Genomic DNA, 22,814 nt, shown 5'->3' with positions numbered 1-22,814 from the left:
TTCCTGTAAATCTTAGTCAGGCGGATTCAATTGGTTATGAGGTTTTAATAATTAAAAGATAAATAAAACATAAAATAAAATAAAGATACTTATGTTATTCATTGGTGGGAATTTCAGATAAGCGTTTGGAGATGCTTTGTTGCTTCTGAACATCTGCTTTCCTATTGTCTTCTTCCAATCATGCGTGCTCCCTTCCATGGCAAGCTATATGATCCTCTCGGATGAAAAATACCAGGTACGGTTTCTACACAGCTAATCAACTGTCGGATTTCTCGTCTCGGATGAAAAATACCAGGTACAGCTACCGCACGACTAATCATCTGTCGGTTCTCACTAGTGTCGGAATAGGATCTTTTTATCCTTTTCCACACTGTCACTACACCCAACATTCGCGAGTTTGAAGCTCGTCACAGTCATCCCTTCCCAGATCCTACTCAGAATACCACAGACAAGGTTTAGACTTTCCATATATCATGAATGCTTCCAATTGGTTCTAGCCTATACCACGAAGGTTCTAATCTCCCAGACTCGGTCCGTAGATCAGAGACCCAAGAGAATATACTCCGGCTGTCGTCCAATGACTACGTTGAACATCATGTAGACTGCTTGTGGTTGTCAGGCATGCGGGTCTTGGCTAAGCGAGTAACGAAGATAGTGGGTGATTGTCATGGGTCACCCCTTTATTCTGACTTAACTGAATTAAGTACGAGAGTATATCTTGGAGAAGAAGTAAGTGTGAATTGAAAGAGAAACAATAGTACTTGCTTTAATTCATGAAGAACAGCAGAGCTCCACATCTTAATCTATGAGGTGTAGAAACTCCACCGTAGAAAATACATAAGAGAAAAAGGTCTAGGCATGGCCGTGTGGCCAGCCTCCAAATGTGAAAAAATGGCATAAGCTCCTTGAATACAATAGTAAAAAGTGCTATTTATACTAAACTAGTTACTAGGGATTAAAGAAAATAAGTAACTAAGTGTAGATAGTGCAGAAACTTCTGGGGCCCACTTGGTGTGTGCTTGGGCTGAGCATTGAAGCTTTCACATACATAGGCCATTCTTGGAGTTAAATTCCAGCTTGGGTGCCAATTTGGGCGTTTAACTCCAGTTCTGGTGCCAGTTCTGGCGTTTTACTCCAGAAAAGGGTCTCTGGCTGGAGTTTGGACGCCATTTTGGGCCATCAAATCTCGGGAAAAGTATGGACTATTATATATTTCTGGAAAGCCCAAGATGTATACTTTCAAACGCAATTCAGAGCACACCAATGGGGCTTCTATAGCTCCAGAAAATCCACTTTGAGTTTCGGAGGGTCAGAATCCAACAGCATATGCAGTCCTTTCTCAGCCTCTAAATCAGATTTTTGCTCAGGTCCCTCAATTTCAGCCAGAAAATACCTTAAATCACAGAAAAACACAAAAACTCATAGTAAAGTCCAGAAATGTGATTTTTTCATAAAAACTAATAAAAATATAATAAAAAGTAACTAAAACATACTAAAAACTATGTAAAAAAATGTCAAAAAGGGTATAAATTATCTGCCTATCACAACACCAAACTTAAATTGTTGCTTGTCCCCAAGCAACTAAAAACAAAATAGGATCAAAAGAAGAGAAAATACAATAAATTCCAAAAATATCAATGAAGATTAGTTTTAATTAGATGAGCGGGACTAGTAGCTTTTTGCTTCTGAATAGTTTTGGCATCTCACTTTATCCTTTGAATTTCAGAATGATTGGCATCCATAGGAACTTAGAATTCAGATAGTGTTATTGATTCTCCTAGTTCAGTAAGTTGATTCTTGAACACAGCTACTTTCTGAGTCTTAGTCGTGACCCTAAGCATCTTGTTTTCCAATATTACCACCGGATACATAAATGCCACAGACACATAACTGGGTGAACCTTTTTCAGATTGTGACTCAGCTTTGCTAGAGTCCCTAGTTAGAGGTGCCCAGAGTTCATAAGCACACTCTTTTTGCTTTGGACCACGACTTTAACCGCTCAGTCTCAAGCTTTTCACTTGACACCTTCACGCCACAAGCACATGGTTAGGGACAGCTTGATTTAGCTGCTTAGGCCAGAATTTTATTCCTTTGGGCCCTCCTATCCATTCATACTCAAAGCCTTGGATCCTTTTTACCCTTGCCTTTTAGTTTAAAGGGTTATTGGCTTTTTCTGCTTGCTTTTTCTTTTTCTTTCTTTTTTTCGCCAATTTTTTTCGCAAGCTTTGTGTTTTTTCACTGCTTTTTCTTACTTCAAGAATCAATTTTATGATTTTTCAGATTATCAATAATATTTCTCCTTTTTCATTATTCTTTCAAGAGCCAACAATTTTAACATTCATAAACATCAATATAAAAAATATGCACTGTTTAAGCATTCATTCAGAAAACAAAAAGTATTGCCACCACATCAAAATAATTAAACTAATTTCAAGATAGAATTCGAAATTTATGCACTTTTTTTTCTTTTTCGAAAAACATTTTTTTATTTAAGAAAGGTGAAAGATTCATGGGACATTCATAGCTTTAAGACATAGACACTAGACACTAATGATCATGTAATAAAGACATAAACATAGACAAAACATGAAGCATTAAAACCGAAAAATAGAAGAATAAGAACAAAAAAATTAAAGAATGGGTCCACCTTAGTGATGGTGGCTAGTTTTTCCTCTTGAAGATCCTATGGATTGCTTGAGCTCCTCTATGTCTCTTCCTTGCCTTTGTTACTCCTCTCTCATGGCCTTTTGGTCATCTCTGATTTCATGGAGGATGATGGAGTGCTCTTGGTGCTCCACTCTTAGTTGCTCCATGTTAGAACTCAAATCTCCTAAAGAGGTGTTGAGTTGCTCCCAATAGTTGTGTGGAGGAAAATGCATCCCTTGAGGTATCTCAGGGATTTCTTGATGAGGAATTTCCTCATGTTCTTGTTGAGGTCCATGAGTGGGCTCTCTTGTTTGCTCTATCCTCTTTTTTGTGATGGGTTTGTCCTCTTCAATGAGGATGTCTTCCTCTATGACAATTCCAGCTGAATTGCATAGGTTACAGATGAGATAAGGGAAGGCTAACCTTGCCAAAGTGGAGGGCTTGTCCAACACCTTGTATAGTTCTAGAGGTATGATATCATGAACTTCTACTTCCTCTCCATTCATGATACTATAGATCATGATAGCCCAATCTATTGTAACTTCAGACCGATTGCTAGTAGGAATGATAGAGCGTTGGATGAACTCCAACCATCCCCTAGCCACGGGTTTGAGGTCAAGCCTTCTCAGTTGAACCGACTTGCCTTTGGAGTTTCTCTTCTATTGAGCTCCTTCCACACAAATGTCCGTAAGGACTTGGTCCAACCTTTGATTAAAGTTGACCCTTCTAGTGAAACGATGAGGATCTCCTTGCATCATTGGCAAGTTGAATGCCAACCTCACAGTTTCTGGACTGAAATCCAAGTATTTCCCTCGAACCATTATGAGCCAAATCTTTGGGTTCGGGTTCATACTTTGATCATGGTTCTTAGTGATCAATGCATTAGCATAGAACTCTTGAACCATTAAGATTCTGACTTGTTGGATGGGGTTGGTGAGAGCTTCCCAACCTCTTCTTCGAACCTCACATCGGATCTCCGGATATTCACTCTTTTTGAGCATGAAGGGACCTCGGGGATCACCTTTTTCTTGGCCACAACTTGATAGAAGTGGTCTTAATGGACCTTTGAGATGAATCTCTCCATCTTCTATGTCTCAGAGGTGGAAGAAATTGCCTTCCCTTTCCTCTTTCTAGAGGTTTTCCCGGAAATAACGCCAAAAACTTGGTGCACGAAATTGTGATCACACTTTTCACAACTCCGCACAACTAACTAGCAAGTGCACTGGGTCGTCTAAGTAATACCTTATGTGAGTAATGGTCGATCCCACAGAGATTGTCGGCTTGAAGCAAGCTATGGTCATCCTGTAAATCTTAGTTAGGCGGATTCAATTGGTTATGAGGTTTTGATAATTAAAAGATAAATAAAACATAAAATAAAATAAAGATACTTATGTAATTCATTGGTGGGAATTTCAAATAAGCGTTTGGAGATGCTTTGTTGCTTCTGAACCTCTGCTTTCCTATTGTCTTCTTCAAATCATGCGTGCTCCCTTCCATGGCAAGCTGTATGATCCTCTCGGATGAAAAATACCAGGTACGGTTTCTACACGGCTAATCAACTGTCAGATTTCTCGTCTCGGATGAAAAATACCAGGTACAGCTACCGTACGGCTAATCATCTGTCGGTTCTCACTACCGTCAGAATAGGATCTCTCTATCCTTTTGCACACTGTCACTGCGCCCAACATTCGCGAGTTTGAAGCTCATCACAGTCATCCCTTCCCAGATTCTACTCGTAATACCACAAACAAGGTTTAGACTTTCCAGATCTCAGGAATGCTGCCAATTAGTTCTAGCCTATACCACGAAGGTTCTAATCTCCCGGACACGGTCCGTAGATCAGAGACCCAAGAGAATATACTCCGGCTGTCGTCCAATGACTATGTTGAACATCATGTAGACCGCTTGTGGTTGTCAGGCACGCGGATCTTGGCTAAGCGAGTAACGAAGATAGTGGGTGATTGTCACGGGTCACCCCTTCATTCTGACTTAACTGAATTAAGTACGAGAGTATATCTTGGAGAAGAAGTAAGCGTGAATTGAAAGAGAAACAATAGTACTTACATTAATTCATGAAGAACAGCAGATCTCCACACCTTAATCTATGAGGTGTAAAAGCTCCAACGTAGAAAATACATAAGAGAAAAAGGTCTAGGCATGGCCGTGTGGCCAGCCTCCAAATGTGAAAAAATGGCATAAGCTCCTTGAATACAACAGTAAAAAGTGCTATTTATACTAAACTAGTTACTAAGGATTACAGAAAATAAGTAACTAAGTGCAGATAGTGCAGAAATCCACTTTCGGGGCCCACTTGGTGTGTACTTGGGCTGAGCATTGAAGCTTTCACGTGCATAGGTGATAGGTGAACATTTTCGTCGACTAGGAATTTAATCTCAAAATAAGGTTGGCGTTGTAAGTATAGTTCCTAACCAACGAGTAATGCCCAAATCAAATAATTCAATTCAAATCAAAACAAAATACAAACCGAGAGTACTTAAACCTCGGGTCATTCTCCCTAGGAATGCAAATGAAATGTTACTTCTTTCGGTTGTGAAGAGGGCAAAAAGGGTTTTGTAATCAAAAAACAAAAGATTAAAAGAACTAAGCAATGATCAAAATTGTAATTAATGCAAATAAAGGTAAATAGGATCAAGACTAGTGAAAATGCAAATAAAGAGCCTGACTTGGGATTGAGGCTCCAAGGAATCCTATCATTGCCATAACCACAACTATGGTAATTATCATGAGTCAATCTCGCCTAGTCAACCCCAACTATCGAGGAGTAAGTCAAGCAAGCATAATTGACCTTAATCCATAAGTCCTAACTAACTTACCAAACTAGTTGATAAAAGGCTAGCGTTAATGGAAACAAGAGCCAACTAACTACCCAAGATTCACCACTAAATGTCGGACATTATAACTCTAGTATCTTAGGAACTCAAACCACAAGCCAAGGTGGGAAAATCTACTCAAAATCTAGAGTTGACATTTTCACAAACACCTTGTGTGCATAAAAGTAAAACATGAAGAATTGCAAAGTAAAATGTAAAACTATAACCAACTACCAACAAAACCAAACATAAAGGAAGCATGAAATGTAAAGTTCATGAATCAAAACTTCAAGAAATATAAAATTGCAATATGAACAAAGTAACTTGAACCAATGGAGATTGAAAGTAAAAATGCTTGAATTAAAGAGGAAATTGAGAGTACTTACAATTGAAGAAGTAATATCAAAATCAAAGCTTGCTATAAAATGCTACAATGGAAATTGATAAACCCTAGGAAAGCTATCTAATCTACACTACTCCTACTCCTAATTACTATAAAAAATATGTAAAAATTGCTCTAATGCTCCCCCTTTGATAAGTGTTGAAGTCTCCTTTATATAGCACTTCCAAATAGCAATTTAGCCTTCCAAAATGGGCCAAGAGGCCTCCAAATTCGCCTAGCACATGCCTCATTAATGAAATCATGTGTAGGGACCTGTGCGGACGCATAGACGTGTGCGTCTGCACACGCAGGGCTGTGCGCACACACACTTCGCTGTGTGTGCTTTTCCTTGTTTTCTTCATGTTTTCTCACTTGTACATGCTTTTTTCCACTTTTGGCTATCCATTCTTGCCTCCAAGGCCTGAAATCACTCACAAACCATATCACGACATCGAATGGCACAAAGGTGGGATTAAATTGCTCTATTAAAGCACAAAATTGTATGTTTGTACATTTAGGATCAAATTAGGGACAAAACACAAAAGTATGCTATTTTGGTGCTTAAGTGTGAGTTCATGTGCTAGAATCAATCCAAATTGAGTCAAAATATACCATCAAATATGGACTCATCAACTCCCCCACACTTAAACAATAGCATGTCCTCATGCTAAACTAGTAAGGAGAATGATCAAGGGGATAATCAACTTATTAAATGCAACTACCTATATGCATGCAAGTATGCAAATACCATATATCTATCTATCTATCTATCTATAGTATCTATATGAACTTGGTGAAAACAAACAATCAAATTCCCAAGCAAGTATAGACAATTAGGGCAAAGCAAGGAATTAATCCAATGCATCCAAAATCTAAAGAATTGATTTAACTCATCAAAGTAAAGCAACTTGCAAGAATACACGATATGAAGTATGGAAACATAGAATTGAGTAATTGAACCCTCTCTAGGTGTGTATACACTCTAATCACTCGGTGTCTAAGGTTCAATTCACTCAAGTATCTTCTAATCATGCTTTCAAGGAGTTGCTCTTCATCTAACAATCAACAACAAGTGATGCATGAATGCAATTATCATGAGGACTTATTGGGGTTGTAATTGCATTAGGGTAAAGGTGGGATAGATATGGCTAAGTGGACTAAAATGGTTGATTCCTTGATTAGTTTAAGTATCTACATCAACCTATATCAATTAAATCAAGACCAAATGCAATCCTAACCTTCCATCAATTCTTATTCATTAACATTCATGTATGTTTTTCTCACAACACATCACATATGCAATTCTTTTATTCAATTGTTTACCCTTTTTGGGTGACTTTGCGCCCTTCTATGATGAAGGGTTTTTTTTTTTATGAAATGAGAATTGTATATGGTTAAGTAGTTCATACATAAATGTTTCTATTTTCCAAAGTTTTCAATGAGATACCCAAATTGAACATTTTTTTCTACTACCAATGTTTTCCAAAATTTCCCCACACTTAAATGAGACACACTCCTCAACCTAAGCTAATCAAGGATACAATCCAAGGTAAATTATGGTTTTCCGCTTAAGGTTGTGATGTGGTAAAATCAAGAACAATGGGGTAAATAAAGCTCAAAAGGGGTTAACAATGGTAGATACAAGGGTAAGGCTATATGGGTAAAGTAAGCTTTTATCAAAGATGACCTCAATCATGCTCAATGCAATTCAAGACATCAATCAATAGAAATAAAGAATCAAGCAACACCAAGATTACAATCATAGAAGAGATATATCACACAATGAAAAAAGTTAGTGGTTAAAATGTATAACCACTCAATATAGCCCAAAAACTCACAAGGTATTTGTTCTTTACTCTTCTATGTTCCAAAAGAAATCATTCAAGCAAGTTCGAAAACAGTTTTCTCAATCAATTCAATAAAATGCCCTTGACAAAATTCTTAGAAATCCTTGTTGTTTTTCACCAAAGTTATTTCCTATATGTATGTATGATGTGATGGATGCAAAATCTTTCAAAATTCCTTAGTTCTTTTTCCTAATTTTCAACAAGCAAAAATTAACATGAACAATTAGGATCAAGATAACTAGGCATACGCTATTCACATCATCCAATCACAATCCATATCTATACTATATACCAAGCAATATAGAGGTGCAATATATATACCAAGACTAGAGGTGCAATGCTAAAGGTAACTAAAAGCAACTAATACATACCAAAAGTACTAAGCAATAAGAAAAAAAAAGTACTGTCAATACCCACAAAAGCATAATAAAACTGAAAATAAACTAAATAGAAGTGTTCAGGAGAGAATATTTACACTCAAAAATAGAAGATCCTCCCCCACACTTAAGTCATGCACTGTCCTCAATGCTCAAAGGAATCAATCGGGGGGAATCAATAATGTGAAGCTCTACCGCCTGGCAGTGGTGGGTGGTGCTGACGCTGGTAAAAAATGAGCGCGCTGGATGGCTGTGTGGTGGTCTGTGCTGCTGGCGGGTAACCTGCCTGGTCAGCTCCCTCAGCTCTCGGCTCGGCTACAGCTGTCGGCTCCTCTACTCTCGGCTCCTCAGCTCTTTGCTCCTCAGTACTCTCAACCACTGCCTCATCAGTCATGGGCTCCTCAGGTCTCTGCTCAGGTGGCTGGACTACCTGGCCAGCTTCAGCTGCTGACGCCTCAAATGCAGGCTCCTCGGCTTCTGGCTCTAGTGTATCTAGAGGAGGTGGCCCAGGGTTTCTACCCTCAAACTTCGCCACTATCCACTGTAAGCAGCGAGCATTGCGGCACTTGGATCGGTGGAGGGCCTGAAGGATGTCCCGACATAACTCATATGGTGTCTGAGGTCAGGGTTTGGGTGCGGGTGTTGAAGGAGGTGCTGAAGACTCTGCTGCTGCTGATGGAGGCTCAATAGTCTTCCTCTTCTTCTGAGGCGGCCCGTTATAATCTCCGTATGGCAGATACGGCTGCTTACTGATGTAGACAGATGTCCAGTCAGTTGGGCGTCTCTCTACACCAGATAAGGCTGCTAATCTGGTGATGAGGGATGGAAAGGGAACGTTGAATTTCTGTTGTAGGTTCACCTTCATCATCGACTCTCTGATAAGGGAAAGAACAGAGATCCTCTTCCCCTCCAGAATAGCCCATAGTAGAACTGCCACCCGGATTTTGATATGCGTGGCATGCGTGCTCGGAAGGATGTAATCGGCAATGATCTGCTGCCAAATCCTTACCTCCGAGTTGAGGTCTTTGCACGTAATGCTCAAGGGTACAGGCTGTTCTCCCTTGCCGTATTCCCAAGTTGCCTCAGGCTGGCCATTCTTTTTCAGGACCGTATCCAAGGAGATTTTGCCCGTGGTGACGTCCGTCATTATTTGAGTATAAGCATCCTGGTGTGCGAAATCGCGATCATTCCTTCCTTAGTAACGGCGCTAAAACCTCGATACGCACGTTCATGTTCTTAATTCTATTTCATGACTTCATACAACTAACCAGCAAGTGCACTGGGTCGTCCAAGTAATAAACCTTACGTGAGTAAGGGTCGATCCCACGGAGATTGTCGGCTTGAAGCAAGCTATGGTCACCTTGTAAATCTCAGTAAGGCGGATTCAAATGTATTAAGAGATTATAGTGTACTAAAAGATAATTAAAATACGATAGAGATACTTATGTAATTCATTGCTGAGAGTTTCAGATAAGCGTATAGAGATGCTTTCGTTCCTCTTAACCTCTGCTTTCCTGCTGTCTTCATCCAACCATTCCTACTCCTTTCCATGGCAAGCTTTATGTAGGGCATCACCGTTGTCAATGGTTACATCCTATCCTCTCTGTGAAAATGGTCCAATGCGCTGTCACTGCATGGCTAATCATCTGTCGGTTTTCGATCATACTGGAATAGGATTTACTATCCTTTTGCGTCTGTCACTACGCCCAGCACTCACGAGTTTGAAGCTCGTGACAGCCATCCCTTCCTAGATCCTACTCGGAATACCACAGAGAAGGTTTAGAGTTTCCGGATCTCACGAATGGCCATCCATGAGTTCTAACTTATACCACGAAGATTCTAATATCTCAGACTCGGTCCCTTGTATTAGATATCCAAGAGATATTCATTCTAGCTTGTTTACATGTAGAACGGAAGTGTTTGTCAGGCACGCATTCATAAGTGAGAATGGTGATGAGCGTCACATAATCATCACATTCATCATGTTCTTGGGTGCGAATGGATATCTTAGAATAGGAATAAGCTTGAATTGAGTAGAAAAACAGTAGTACTTTGCATTAATTCATGAGGAACAGCAGAGCTCCACACCTTAATCTATGGAGTGTAGAAACTCTACCGTGGAAAATACATAAGTGATGAAGGTTCAGGCATGGCCGAGAGGCCAGCCCCCCAAAACGTGATCTAAAGATAAAACTAAAGATGTAAATACAATAGTAAAAAGTCCTATTTATACTAAACTAGTTACTAGGGTTTACAGAAATGAGTAAATGATGCAAAAATCCACTTCTGGGGCCCACTTGGAGTGTGCTTGGGCTGAGCATTGAGCTTTACACCTGTAGAGGCTTTTCTTGGAGTTGAACGCCAGTTTGTAACATGTTTCTGGCATTGAACTCCACTTTGCAACCTGTTTCTGGCGTTTGACTCCAGAATACAGCATGGAACTAGCGTTGAATGCCAGTTTACGTCATCTATCCTTATTCAAAGTATGAACTATTATATATTGCTGGAAAGCCCTGGATGTATACTTTCCAACGCAATTGAGAGCGAGCCATTTGGAGTTCTGTAGCTCCAGAAAATTCACTTTGAGTGCAGGGAGGTCAGAATCCAACAGCATCTGCAGTCCTTCTTCAACCTCTGAATATGATTTTTGCTCAAGTCCCTCAATTTCAGCCAGAAAATACTTGAAATCACAGAAAAACACACAAACTCATAGTAAAGTCCAGAAATGTGAATTTTAATTAAAAACTAATAAAAATATACTAAAAACTAATTAAATTATACTGAAAACTATGTAAAAACAATGCCAAAAAGCGTATAAATTATCCACTCATCACAACACCAAACTTAAATTGTTGCTTGTCCCCAAGAAAATGAAAATCAAATAGGATAAAAAGAAGAGAATATACTATAAATTCCAAAATATCAATGAAACTTAGCTCCAATCAGATGAGCGGGACTTGTAGCTTTTTGCCTCTTGAATAGTTTTGGCATCTCATTTTATCCATTGAAGTTCAGAATGATTGGCATCTATAGGAACTCAGAGTTCAGATAGTGTTATTGATTCTCCTAGTTCAGTATGTTGATTCTTGAACACAGCTACTTTATGAGTCTTGGCCGTAGCCTTAAGCACTTTGTTTCCCAGTATTACCACCGGATACATAAATGCCACAGAGACATAACTGGGTGAACCTTTTCAGATTGTGACTCAGCTTTGCTAAAGTCTCCAATTAGAGGTGTCCAGGGTTCTTAAGCACACTCTTCTTTTTGCTTTGGACCTTGACTTTAACCGCTCAGTCTCAAGTTTTCACTTGACACCTTCACGCCACAAGCATATGGTTATGGACAGCTTGGTTTAGCCGCTTAGGCCAGGATTTTATTCCTTTAGGCCCTCCTATCCACTGATGCTCAAAGCCTTGGATCCTTTTTATTTACCCTTGCCTTTTGGTTTTAAGGGCTGTTGGCTTTTTGCTCTTGCCTTCTGGTTTAAAGAGCTTTTGACTTTTTCTGCTTGCTTTTTCTTTTTCTATTTTTTTCACCATTTTTTTCTCTCTTTTTTTTCTGCAAGCTTTTGTATTCACTACTTTTTCTTGCTTCAAGAATCATTTTTATGATTTTTCAGATTATCAAATAACATTTCTCCTTTTTCCTTATTCTTCAACAACTTCAAAAGACATATGCACTGTTCAAGCATTCATTCAGAAAACAAAAAATGTTGCCACCACATCAAAATAATTAAACTAGTTTCAAGGATGAATTCGAAACCATGTACTTCTTGTTCTTTTGTTTTTAAAATAGTTTTCATTTAAGAGAGGTGGTGGATTCATATTCATAGCTTTAAGGTATAGACTCTTAGACACTAATGATCATGTAATAAGACACAAATATAAATAAGCATAAAGCTTAAAAACCGAAAAACAGAAAAGAAAATAAATAAACAAGGAGATTAAGGAATGAGTCCACCTTAGTGAGGGTGGCGTCTTCCTCTTCTTGAAGAACCAATGGTGCTTTTGAGCTCCTCTATGTCTCTTCCTTGTCTTTGTTGCTCCTCCCTCATAGCTCTTTGATCTTCTCTAATTTCATGGAGGATGATGGAGTGCTCTTGATGCTCCACCCTTAGTTGCCCCATGTTGGAACGTAATTCTCCAAGAGAAGTGTTGATTTGCTCCCAATAGTTCTGTGGAGGAAAGTGCACCCCCTGAGGCATCTCAGGGATTTCATGGTGAAAAATCTCCTCATACTCATGTTGAGGTCCATGATCTCTTGTTTGCTTCATCCTTTTCTTAGTGATGGGCTTATCCTCTTCAATGAGGATGTCTCCCACTATGTCAATTCCAGCTGAATTGCAGAGGTGTCAAATGAGGTGAGGAAAGGCTAACCTTGCCAAATTAGAGGACTTGTCAGCCACCTTATAGAGTTCTTGAGGTATGATCTCATGAACTTCCACTTCCTCCCCAATCATGATACTATGGATCATGATGGCCCGGTCTATAGTAACTTCAGACCGGTTGCTAGTAGGAATGATTGAGCGTTGAATGAACTCCAACCATCCTCTAGCTACTAGTTTGAGGTCAAGCTTTCTTAGTTGAACCGGCTTGCCTTTTGAGTCAATTTTCCATTGAGCTCCTTCCACACATATGTCCATGAGGACTTGGTCCAACCTTTGATCAAAGTTGACTCTTCTAGTATAGGGGCGTGCGTTTTCTTCCATTATTGGCAAGTTGAACGCCAACCTTACATTTTCCGGACTGAAATCTAAGTAATTCCCCCGAACCATGGACTTTGATCATGGTTCCTAGTGATCCATGCATTTGCATAGAACTCTTGAACCATTAAGATCCCGACTTGTTGAATGGGGTTGGTGAGAACTTCCCAACCTCTTCTTTGAATCTCAAGTCAGATCTCCGGATACTCATTCCTTTTGAGTTTGAAAGGAACCTCAGGGATCACTTTCTTCTTGGCCACAACTTCATAGAAGTGGTCTTGATGGACCTTTGAGATAAATCTCTCCATCTCCCATGACTCAGGGGTGGAAGCAATTGCCTTCCCTTTCCTCTTTCTAGAGGTTTCTCTAGCCTTAGGTGCCATAAATGGTTATGGAAAAACAAAAAGCAATGTGTAACGACCCAAGTTCCAATACATCATGATCGTACCAAAAGTAAGGTGTTACTGACCTGTTTTCCTTATTAACTATTTACTATTAAGCCTTTAGTTTGATATCGCGATTCAATTTTAGTAAAAATACCAGGATTTTTTTGCTTTTATTAATTAAAATCATATAGCAAACATCACCAAGTAATAATAATCACATAATTATTAAAAATAGTAATATTATACAAAATAATTTAAATAAAATTCAGGTACAACTCCTATCCCTCTGCATAAAATAAAAACCTTAAGCAGTAAGGGCGAGGGAATTCTATGAGAGAAACTCAAGTCATAAACTTAACTCGTAAATAAATTCTAGAATCGCCCGCAGCTTCAAACTGAATCTTTGAACCTGTGTCACTGAAAGGGTGGAAGATTTTGGGGTGAGAACAAACCACACGTTCTCAGTAGGGAATGGGAATGCCGTAAAAGTAATGATTAACATGCAAATAATTAACTCCGGTTTCCAATGTAGTTTTCTTTATCAAACCTTTTCAAAATTTCTTAAGACTTACTTGAAACCGTTTAAAACCCTTTCTTTAAATCATATTACTTAAATAAAGTCTCAACCGCATTAGCAATTCTTCAGCTACAAATAGCATTCCTCAACCATCACAATAACTAAGTAAATCAGCAACATAAATAATATACCCAAACCTCACTTCACAAATACCATTCCTCAATACTTCACTAAGTTCAAAGCATCAACAAAAATATCTAATCAAACACACAAGCAAGTCACCAGGACAAACAGCACAATCACAAAGAAACAAGACAAGCAACACGATCAAATGCATATGCACAAACAATATGATGCATGTCTGTCTTAAGCAGGTCATGAGCTCACGTGTCGGTTGGCTGCCCGCAATCCCGACATTTACCCGGTCATGAGTAATCCCGATTTTCCGGATACGATTTTCCGTTCCTAAATAAATGCGCATATAATAATAGCTGCTCATCTGAGACAGTCTCTGCTTACTGCAGGAAAATATATGTATACTCTGCTCTGCTCTGGGGAAGTGGAAAATAGCTGTAGGTAACTTACTTTCCCTACAGAAGCTCTGGGTTGCATTAAGCAACTAATATATATTAAATATAGCTCTGGGTTGCATCAAGCAACTAGTATATATAAATATAGCTCTGGGTTGCATTAAGCAACTAATATATATATATATATATATATCTTTATTATATTACTCTTCTCTTTATATCTCTTTACTCTGTATCTCTTTACTCTGCTTTGGTTATTCTGTTCTCTGTATCTCTTTACTTTTCTTTGATTACTCTTTTCTTTATATCTATTTTACTCTTCTCCTCTTTATCTGTTTACTTTACTCTGGTTACTCTGTGCTCTATGTTACTTTACTCTGCTCTGATTTTTCTGCTTAACGTATGTATTTAAAGCTTATGTAAATTTAGGTATGAATAGTTAGCCTGTCCTAGGTATAGGTTCATTAAGTCTATACTGAAACATTTTAACTTTTCATATTATACCTAACCCTAGTCGCAATTCAAGGACTAACTAGGTTGCCTTAGTTCGTTCACTAATCTCTGTCTATTTTTCTGTCATTAAAACTTTACAGACTTTTCTTTGGTAAATCGAACTCAAAATATTATAATTCCTTTCTTAACTAAATAAAACTCAAGTAATATAATTTTCCAAATTCAAAGCTTTTAAAATAACTTTTCAAATGAAACCTTAGATTTTCATAAAATTTCGGCAGCACCTCCCCTAAAACTCGGACTTAGCCACCCTTACGGGTTCCCTCTTTCTCAACATCTCATCAAACCTTTCTCAACAATTGCCACAACAATATATTCTCAAAAACATTTAATTATAGTATAGAAAATCTATTTCTCAAATTCCATATTCTAAATAATTTCCAACACAACTTGGCAGCCTGATTTCCATTTTGTTTTTAAAATATCAAATGAATTCGGAATCATGCAAACTTTATATCCATGCGACCGTATCGGATTAAGATTTCTATTAAACTAAAAATCATATTTTTTTCACTGACTCTAGCTTCGGGAATATAAGCAAAACCGTGACTGTTCTGTAGTGTTTTAAAACCAGAAGACAACAGCAGCATACAACATTCGAAATTTCATATAAAATCCAAATTAAATCCAACCACCTTCAAAATTAATGTGGTTAAATATAACTTATCCAAATTTCTTTCTCAATTGGTTCCAAGGTCATACCAGTTTTAATGAAGGAGTTACGTAGCTTGGAAGTTAGGTAATTTTCTGCAGAGTTCTGTTTCACAAATCATTGAACACAACCTCTTTCAAGTCCCATAACTCACTTACTAAAACATGGAAATCCCTGAAATTTAAATCATATATACTAAACATACTCAACTTTTACCACCAATTGGTTTTATCTTAATATCTTTCCAGAATTAAAAATTATAAAGTCTCAAAGTTACTGACTTAGAAAACAAAACCTGATTTTTACTGCATAATACATCTTACTTTAAAAATCCATATCTTTAAAACCACAACTCTAACAATTCTAAATTTTTATGAAATTAAAGTATTTCATTTAAAATTGGTTCCATTTCAAAATTCAAACTGGAGAATTTTTAATAGAGGAGACAAGTTGCTGCTGTCTTAAGCGTCCTGCAGAAAACCAGATTTGGCATTCCTAATTCAAAAATTTACCATAAATCATAAACTTAATGAAAAAGCCTCAAATTCACCAGTCCAGCTTCCTATATCCCAAAGCTTAATCCAGGCTTGGTCCCACGTAATTCCGATCATCACAGAATTAGTTATAGATTTTCAAAGTCTCCGGCTTTATTTAAAAGTAATGCAGAAAATTAAATTTTACATTTTAACTTTGAAAAATCTTAACTAGTTCTGTAGTTAATGCAAACTTCCCAAAATTGAATCCCAACAACAACTTTAATTACAGTTTACTCAGCCTTTACTCTCATATCATTTCGATTATCGTTGAATAACTGATTCACTTCCAAAGTCATCTTTTAATCTCAAAAATCAAATTTTCAGCAACTAGTTCAACATTTTAAGATTCAATCTTCCAATTATTCCTTAAGCCCAACTTCAATTAATCGCTAACTAAACCCATTACAATAAACCAACTCAACAGCAATAGTTTCAATTTGACCCATCAAAAACCGAAATCACAATAATCTCTCATCAAACAATTTATAATTCAATCTCACAAAATCAACAAATTCAACCAACGTTCCAATCAAAAATCTCAATCATTCCAATCATAATTTCAGCCACACAACTCAACTAATTCAGTATAATCACATAGAGTCAGAACTCTTCAACAATTCCATCAATATCAGAGAAAACAATATCAATTACAGCTTCAAACACTCACAACAAAGCCCAAAGACGTTCACAGCCATAACCTGAGTTCAATAATCCAATTGAAGCACTAAAACATCATCAAACTTACTCCAAATTTCACAACCTCAACCATCATTACGACAACTTTTCAATAGTTAACTCATCAAATTTCAATTTAACAAGTATTATCAAATGAATCACCATTCACAGCCACATTTCAACCAATTCAGCAATATCACATAAAATCAGAATTGTCAACAAATCCATTAAAATCAGTCATAGCATTAACCAAAGTTAACCTTGTCAAATTAATTGTTCACAACAGCATCTAATTCCACTCACAGCTTAGAATAATCACAACTAACTAACTAATTTCAAAAGCATTTCAAGTCATTCATGTCAATTAAGAAATTCTTAACCATTGTTAACCATTTGCACTTATCCAAATAACTTTGTAGGCATTCTAAATTAAAAACGTTAAATCCCCTACCTCAATTAGCCATAATTGAAGAATTTAGACGCGGTAAACCAAATATTACAAATTCACAGCAGCAGCGGTGCTCCATCGAATCCCAGCACCTGTTCTTAGCTTCGGTGGTGACTTAGCGGCTGTCTCCAAATAGAGCTGGCAGCTACCTCTAGTAACGGCGGCGGTGATGTAATTTACGATAATCTCTTTATACAATACAAACAGTTTCAGGGACAAGCTTCAAAGTAGGAACAAATTGGTAGGACAAAGAAGCAAAAACAGGAGACAGAGCTCACCAAAGCAATAGTGGTTCTAAAGGTGGTTTCTGACGCCAATGGCAGTGTGCAGCTCGACGGTGGACCACACTCATGGCAGCAACGACAGTCACAGTGGCTTTTCTATCTCGCGGTTCTACCTCCCTTCCTCCATGCCTCTGGCAACGACGGCCACAACTTCAGTGACGGCTTCATTCATCGCCTCCTCTCTCGTTCTCCTCTGTTCGCAGTTCACGGCGGTGGCAAAAACTTCATCAACGGCGACGCAGCAGCACGGTGACAGATCGGCGGCGGCGGCGCTATGGCTCCTGGTTCGCGTTCCTCTCTACGGCCTCCACAGAGCGGCGAAGACGACGACAAGGATGAACGGCGACGAAGGCGGCTGGCTCTAGCGACGGTGACAGCCCTAAGGGAGACAACGAGCAACGGCGGCAGTGGCTCCTCAGACAACGACGCGCGACAGACCCAGCGGCATTGGGAACAGCCGAGGCGACAGCGACGCGGGCTCCACGAAGGTCACGATGGCTGGACTTCGCAGCGCTGCATCTCGCGTGGATGGCGACGATAGTGACGGCGAAGGACCCCAGCGGTGGCTCTGGTGACTGAACGGTGGCTGCTTAGATCACACTCTGATTTCCTCCCTCTCTCCCTGTCTGATTCCGTTTCAGCGTTAGGTTTAGGAAGAAAGGGGGTGGGGGCTGCGTTCAGAGGCTGGGAAAATGGGGGGAAAATTAGGGTTAGGGTTTCTGGGATTTGGGAATTAGGGTTTCTGATTCAATTTGGGAATTTAGGTTTAGGAATTAGGATTTTATAAAAGAATATGGATAGATATGAATAGATATTTTGATAAAATTAGACGGTAGAGTAATTTTAAAATCAAATATACTCTATTAAAAATATTTAGGAACATTATTTATCATCATATTGCTAAGTTCAATCAATTATTTCTAATTTAAAATACAAAATAAATATATTAATCACATTTTTATAAAATATAGTTTAACTCAATATTAGTTATTCAAATTAAATAATATAACTTCTCATTATTTTTCTATCTCCAAAACTTTAATTTCAAATTTAAAAATAACTAATAATAAAAATTGTACAAAAATATTAATTAACTTAAACATAAAGTGTTTATAAAAATTAATCTAATCATTTCTAGTAAATTAATTCCTATGAGTTCAAATTAATAACATAATTCATTCAAAATAGAATTTATTTAAATTAAATTATACAATTCTTCTATTTTTTTAATTACTAAAATTATAATTTAAATTATACCAAATATCTAATAAAGATTATATAAAAATTCTAATTAATTTAAACTTCAATTATCATAAAACTATATTTAATTACCTTTAGTAAAATAATTTTCTTAAAATAAATCACAAATAACTAATTATTTTATTTTCAAAAACTAGGGTTGTTACACAATGCTTTTACCACACCAAACTTAAAATGTTTGCTCGTCCCCGAGCAAAAGAAGAAAGAAAGAAGTAGAAGAAGAAGAAAAATGGAGGAGAGGGAGAGAGAGTAGGTTTCGGCCAAGGGGGAGAAGAGAGGGTTTTGTTGTGTGAAAATGAAGAGAGAATGAGGGGTTTATATAGGAGTGGGGAGGGGTTTAGGGTTTGGCCATTTAGGGTTGGGTTTTGGAGGGAAATTATTTTGAATTTAAAGGTAGGTGGGTTTTTGGGGAAGAGAGGATGGATGTGATTGGTGAAGAGGTGATGGGGAAGAGTGATTGAGTTGATTGGTGAGGGGTATTTGGGGAAGAGCGTTATGGAAAGGTGTGAAGAGGAGAGAAGAAGTAGGTGGGGATCCTGTGGGGTCCACAGATCCTGAGGTGTTTGAGGATTTCTCATCCCTGCACCTTTTAGACCTGTAAAACGCCCCATATATGTAATCCTGGCGTTAAACGCCACTTCCTTGCTTGTTTTGGGCGTTCAACGCCAGTCTATAGCATGTTTCTGGCGTTGAATGTCAGTATGGTGCATGTTTCTGGCGTTAAACACCAGTATGGTGCATGTTTCTGGCGTTAAACGCCAGTCTGATGCTTGTTTCTGGCGTTTAACGCCAGATTTCCTCTGGGTGCAATCCTGGCATTTAAATGCCAGACTGTTGCTTGTTTCTGGCATTTAACGCCAGTTTCATGCTCTGTTCTGGCGTTAAACGCCAGCCAGATGCTCCTTACTGGCTTTAAACGCCAGTAAGCCCTTCCTCCAGGGTGTTCTGTTTTCAATGCTGTTTTTCATTCTGTTTTCGATTTTTCAGTAGTTTTTGTGACTCCACATGATCATCAACCTAAATAAAACATAAAATAACAAATAAAATAAAATAAAAATGATTAAATAACATTGGGTTGCCTCCAACAAGCGCTTCTTTAATGTCAATAGCTTGACAGTGGGCTCTCATGGAGCCTTACAGATAATCAGAGCAAGGTTGGGACCTCCCAACACCAAACTTAGAGTTTGGTTGTGGGGGTTCAACACAAAACTTAGAGTTTGGTTGTGGCCTCCCAACACCAAACATAGAGTTTCACTGTGGGGGCTTTGGTTGACTCTGCAGTGAGAGAAGTTTTTCATGCTTCCTCTCCATGGTTACAAAAGGAGATCCTTGAGTTTTAAACACAAGGTAGTCCTCATTCAGTTGAAGGACCAACTCTCCTCTGTCCACATCAATCACAGCTCTTGTTGTGGCTAGGAAGGGTCTTTCAAGGATGATGGATTCATCCTCATCCTTCCCAGTATCTAGGATTATGAAATCAGCAGGGATGTAAAGACCTTCAACCTTTACTAGCACGTCTTCTACTGGTCCATAAGCCTGTTTCATGGATTTGTCTGCCATGTCTAATGAGACTTTGGCAGCCTGTACCTCAAAGATTCCCAGTTTCTCCATTACATAGAGTGGCATGAGGTTTATCCCTGATCCAAGGTCACATAGAGCCTTCTCAAAGGTCATGATGCCTATGGTACAAGGTATTAAGAACTTTCCAAGATCCTGTTTCTTCTGAGGCAATCTCAGTTGATCCAGATCACTCAGTTCATTGGTGAGCAAGGGAGGTTTATCTTCCCAAGTCTCATTACCAAATAATTTGGCATTCAGCTTCATGATTGCACCGAGGTACTTGGCAACTTGCTCTTCAGTAACATCTTCATTCTCTTCAGAAGAAGAATATTCATTAGAGCTCATGAATGGCATAAGGAGGTTTAATGGAATCTCTATGGTCTCCAGATGAGCCTCAGATTCCTTTGGTTCCTCAGAGGGAAACTCCTTATTGATCTCTGGACGTCCCAGGAGGTCTTTCTCACTGGGGTTCACGTCCTCTCCCTCCCTTGTAAGTTCGGCCATGATGATCAATTCAATGGCCTTGCACTCTCCTTTTGGGTTTTCCTCTGTATTGCTTGGGAGAGTACTGGGAGGGGTTTTAGTGATCCTTTTACTCAGCTGGCCTACTTGTGCCTCCAAATTTCTAATGGAGGACCTTGTTTCATTCATGAAACTCACAGTGGCCTTAGATAGATCAGAGACTATATTTGCTAAGCTAGATGGATTCTGCTCAGAATTCTCTGTCTGTTGCTGAGTGGATGATGGAAAAGGTTTCCTATTGCTAAACCTGTTTCTTCCACCATTATTAAAGCCTTGTTGAGGCTTTTGTTGATCCTTCCATGAGAAATTTGGATGATTTCTCCATGAGGGATTATAGGTGTTTCCATAGGGTTCCCCCATGTAATTCACCTCTGCTATTGCAGGGTTCTCAGGATCATAAGCTTCTTCTACAGAAGATGCCTCTATAGTACTGTTGGATGATTCCTTCAATCCATTCAGACTTTGAGAGATCATATTGACTTGCTGAGTCAATATTTTGTTCTGAGCCAATATGGCATTCAGAGTATCAATTTCAAGTACTCCCTTCTTCTGAGGCGTCCCATTACTTACAGGATTCCTCTTAGAAGTGTACATGAACTGGTTATTAGCAACCATGTCAATGAGTTCTTGAGCTTCTGCAGGCGTTTTCTTTAGGTGGATGGATCCACCTGTAGAATGGTCCAATGACATCTTTGATAGTTCAGATAGACCATCATAGAATATATCCAGAATGGTCCATTCTGAAAGCATGTCAGAAGGACACTTTTTGGTCAGTTGCTTATATCTCTCCCAAGCTTCATAAAGGGATTCACCTTCTTTCTGTCTAAAGGTTTGAACATCCACTCTAAGCTTACTAAGCTTTTGAGGAGGAAAGAACTTGGCTAAGAAAGCCGTGACCAGCTTATCCCAAGAGTTCAGGCTATCTTTAGGTTGAGAGTCTAACCATACTCTAGCTCTGTCTCTTACAGCAAACGGGAAAAGCATAAGCCTGTAGTCCTCAGAATCAACCCTATTGGTCTTAACAGTATCACAGATCTGCAAGAATTCAGTCAAGAACTGAAAAAGATCTTCAGATGGAAGTCCATGAAACTTGCAGTTCTGTTGCATCAGAGAAACTAATTGAGGTTTAAGCTCAAAATTGTTTGCTCCAATGGCAGGGATTGAGATGCTTCTTCCATGAAAATTGGAATTAGGTGCAGTGAAGTCACCAAGCATCTTCCTTGCATTGTTATTATTTTCGGCCATGTCTCCTTCTTTTTTGAAATTTTCAGTCAGATTTTCTCCAGAGAGTTGTGCTTTAACTTCCCTTAGCTTCCTCTTCAGAGTCCTTTCAGGTTCAAGATCAGCTTCAACAAGAATGTTCTTATCCTTGTTCCTACTCATATGACAAAGAAGGAAATAACAAAGAAAATATGGAATCCTCTATGTCACAGTATAGAGATTCCTTTATATGAGTAGAAGAAGATAGGAATAGAAGATGGAGAATCCAAACACAAGGGTGAGGAGTACGTTCAAATTCTTAGATGAAGAGGAGTGTTAGTAAATAAATAAATAATTAGGAGGTGAGAGAGAAGAATTTTTGAAAATTAAACAAATTAAAATAAAAATATTTTTGTTTTTAATTTGAAATTAAAATAAAATTCGAAAATTAGAAAAGAAATAAAATTAAAATTAAAAATTAAAATAATTAGTTAATTAAAAAGGAATTTTGAAAAAGAGGAAGGTGATTTTCGAAAATTAGAGAGAATTAGTTAGGTAGTTTTGAAAAAGATATGATTGAAACAAAAAGATAGGATTGATTAAAAAAAGATTTGAAAATCAATTTAAAAAGATAAAAGGTTAGAAAAGATTTTGAAATTGATTTTGAAAAAGATATGATTGAAAGATATGATTGAAAAATTTAATTTAAAAAAGATTTGAAAAGAAAATTAAACAGATTTGATTTTTGAAGTTAAAGTTGATTACTTGACTAATAAGAAACTAGAAGATATGATTTTAAAATTTAAAGATTGAACATTTCTTAATAGGCAAGTAACAACTTAATATTTTTGAATCAATCATATTAAATGTTGGTATTAAATTCGAAAATATGAAATAAAAAAGATTTTGAAAATTAATTTGAAATTTTCGAAAATTATGAAAGAAA

General features: G+C 38.0%; 1 non-coding gene across 1 annotated transcript; it reads left to right on the top strand.

Moving 5' to 3' along the window:
- Window positions 1-21,412: 21,412 nt before the first annotated feature.
- LOC112767695 (small nucleolar RNA R71) lies at window positions 21,413-21,520 on the top strand. Its single transcript, XR_003185137.1, has one exon. It is a non-coding gene; the product is annotated as a small nucleolar RNA R71 (small nucleolar RNA).
- Window positions 21,521-22,814: the final 1,294 nt, after the last annotated feature.

Source organism: Arachis hypogaea, chromosome 17 (assembly GCF_003086295.3).
Source record: "Arachis hypogaea cultivar Tifrunner chromosome 17, arahy.Tifrunner.gnm2.J5K5, whole genome shotgun sequence".
In the NCBI taxonomy this organism is placed as follows: Eukaryota; Viridiplantae; Streptophyta; class Magnoliopsida; order Fabales; family Fabaceae; genus Arachis; species Arachis hypogaea.
This window is presented reverse-complemented; position numbering and strand designations above follow the sequence as displayed.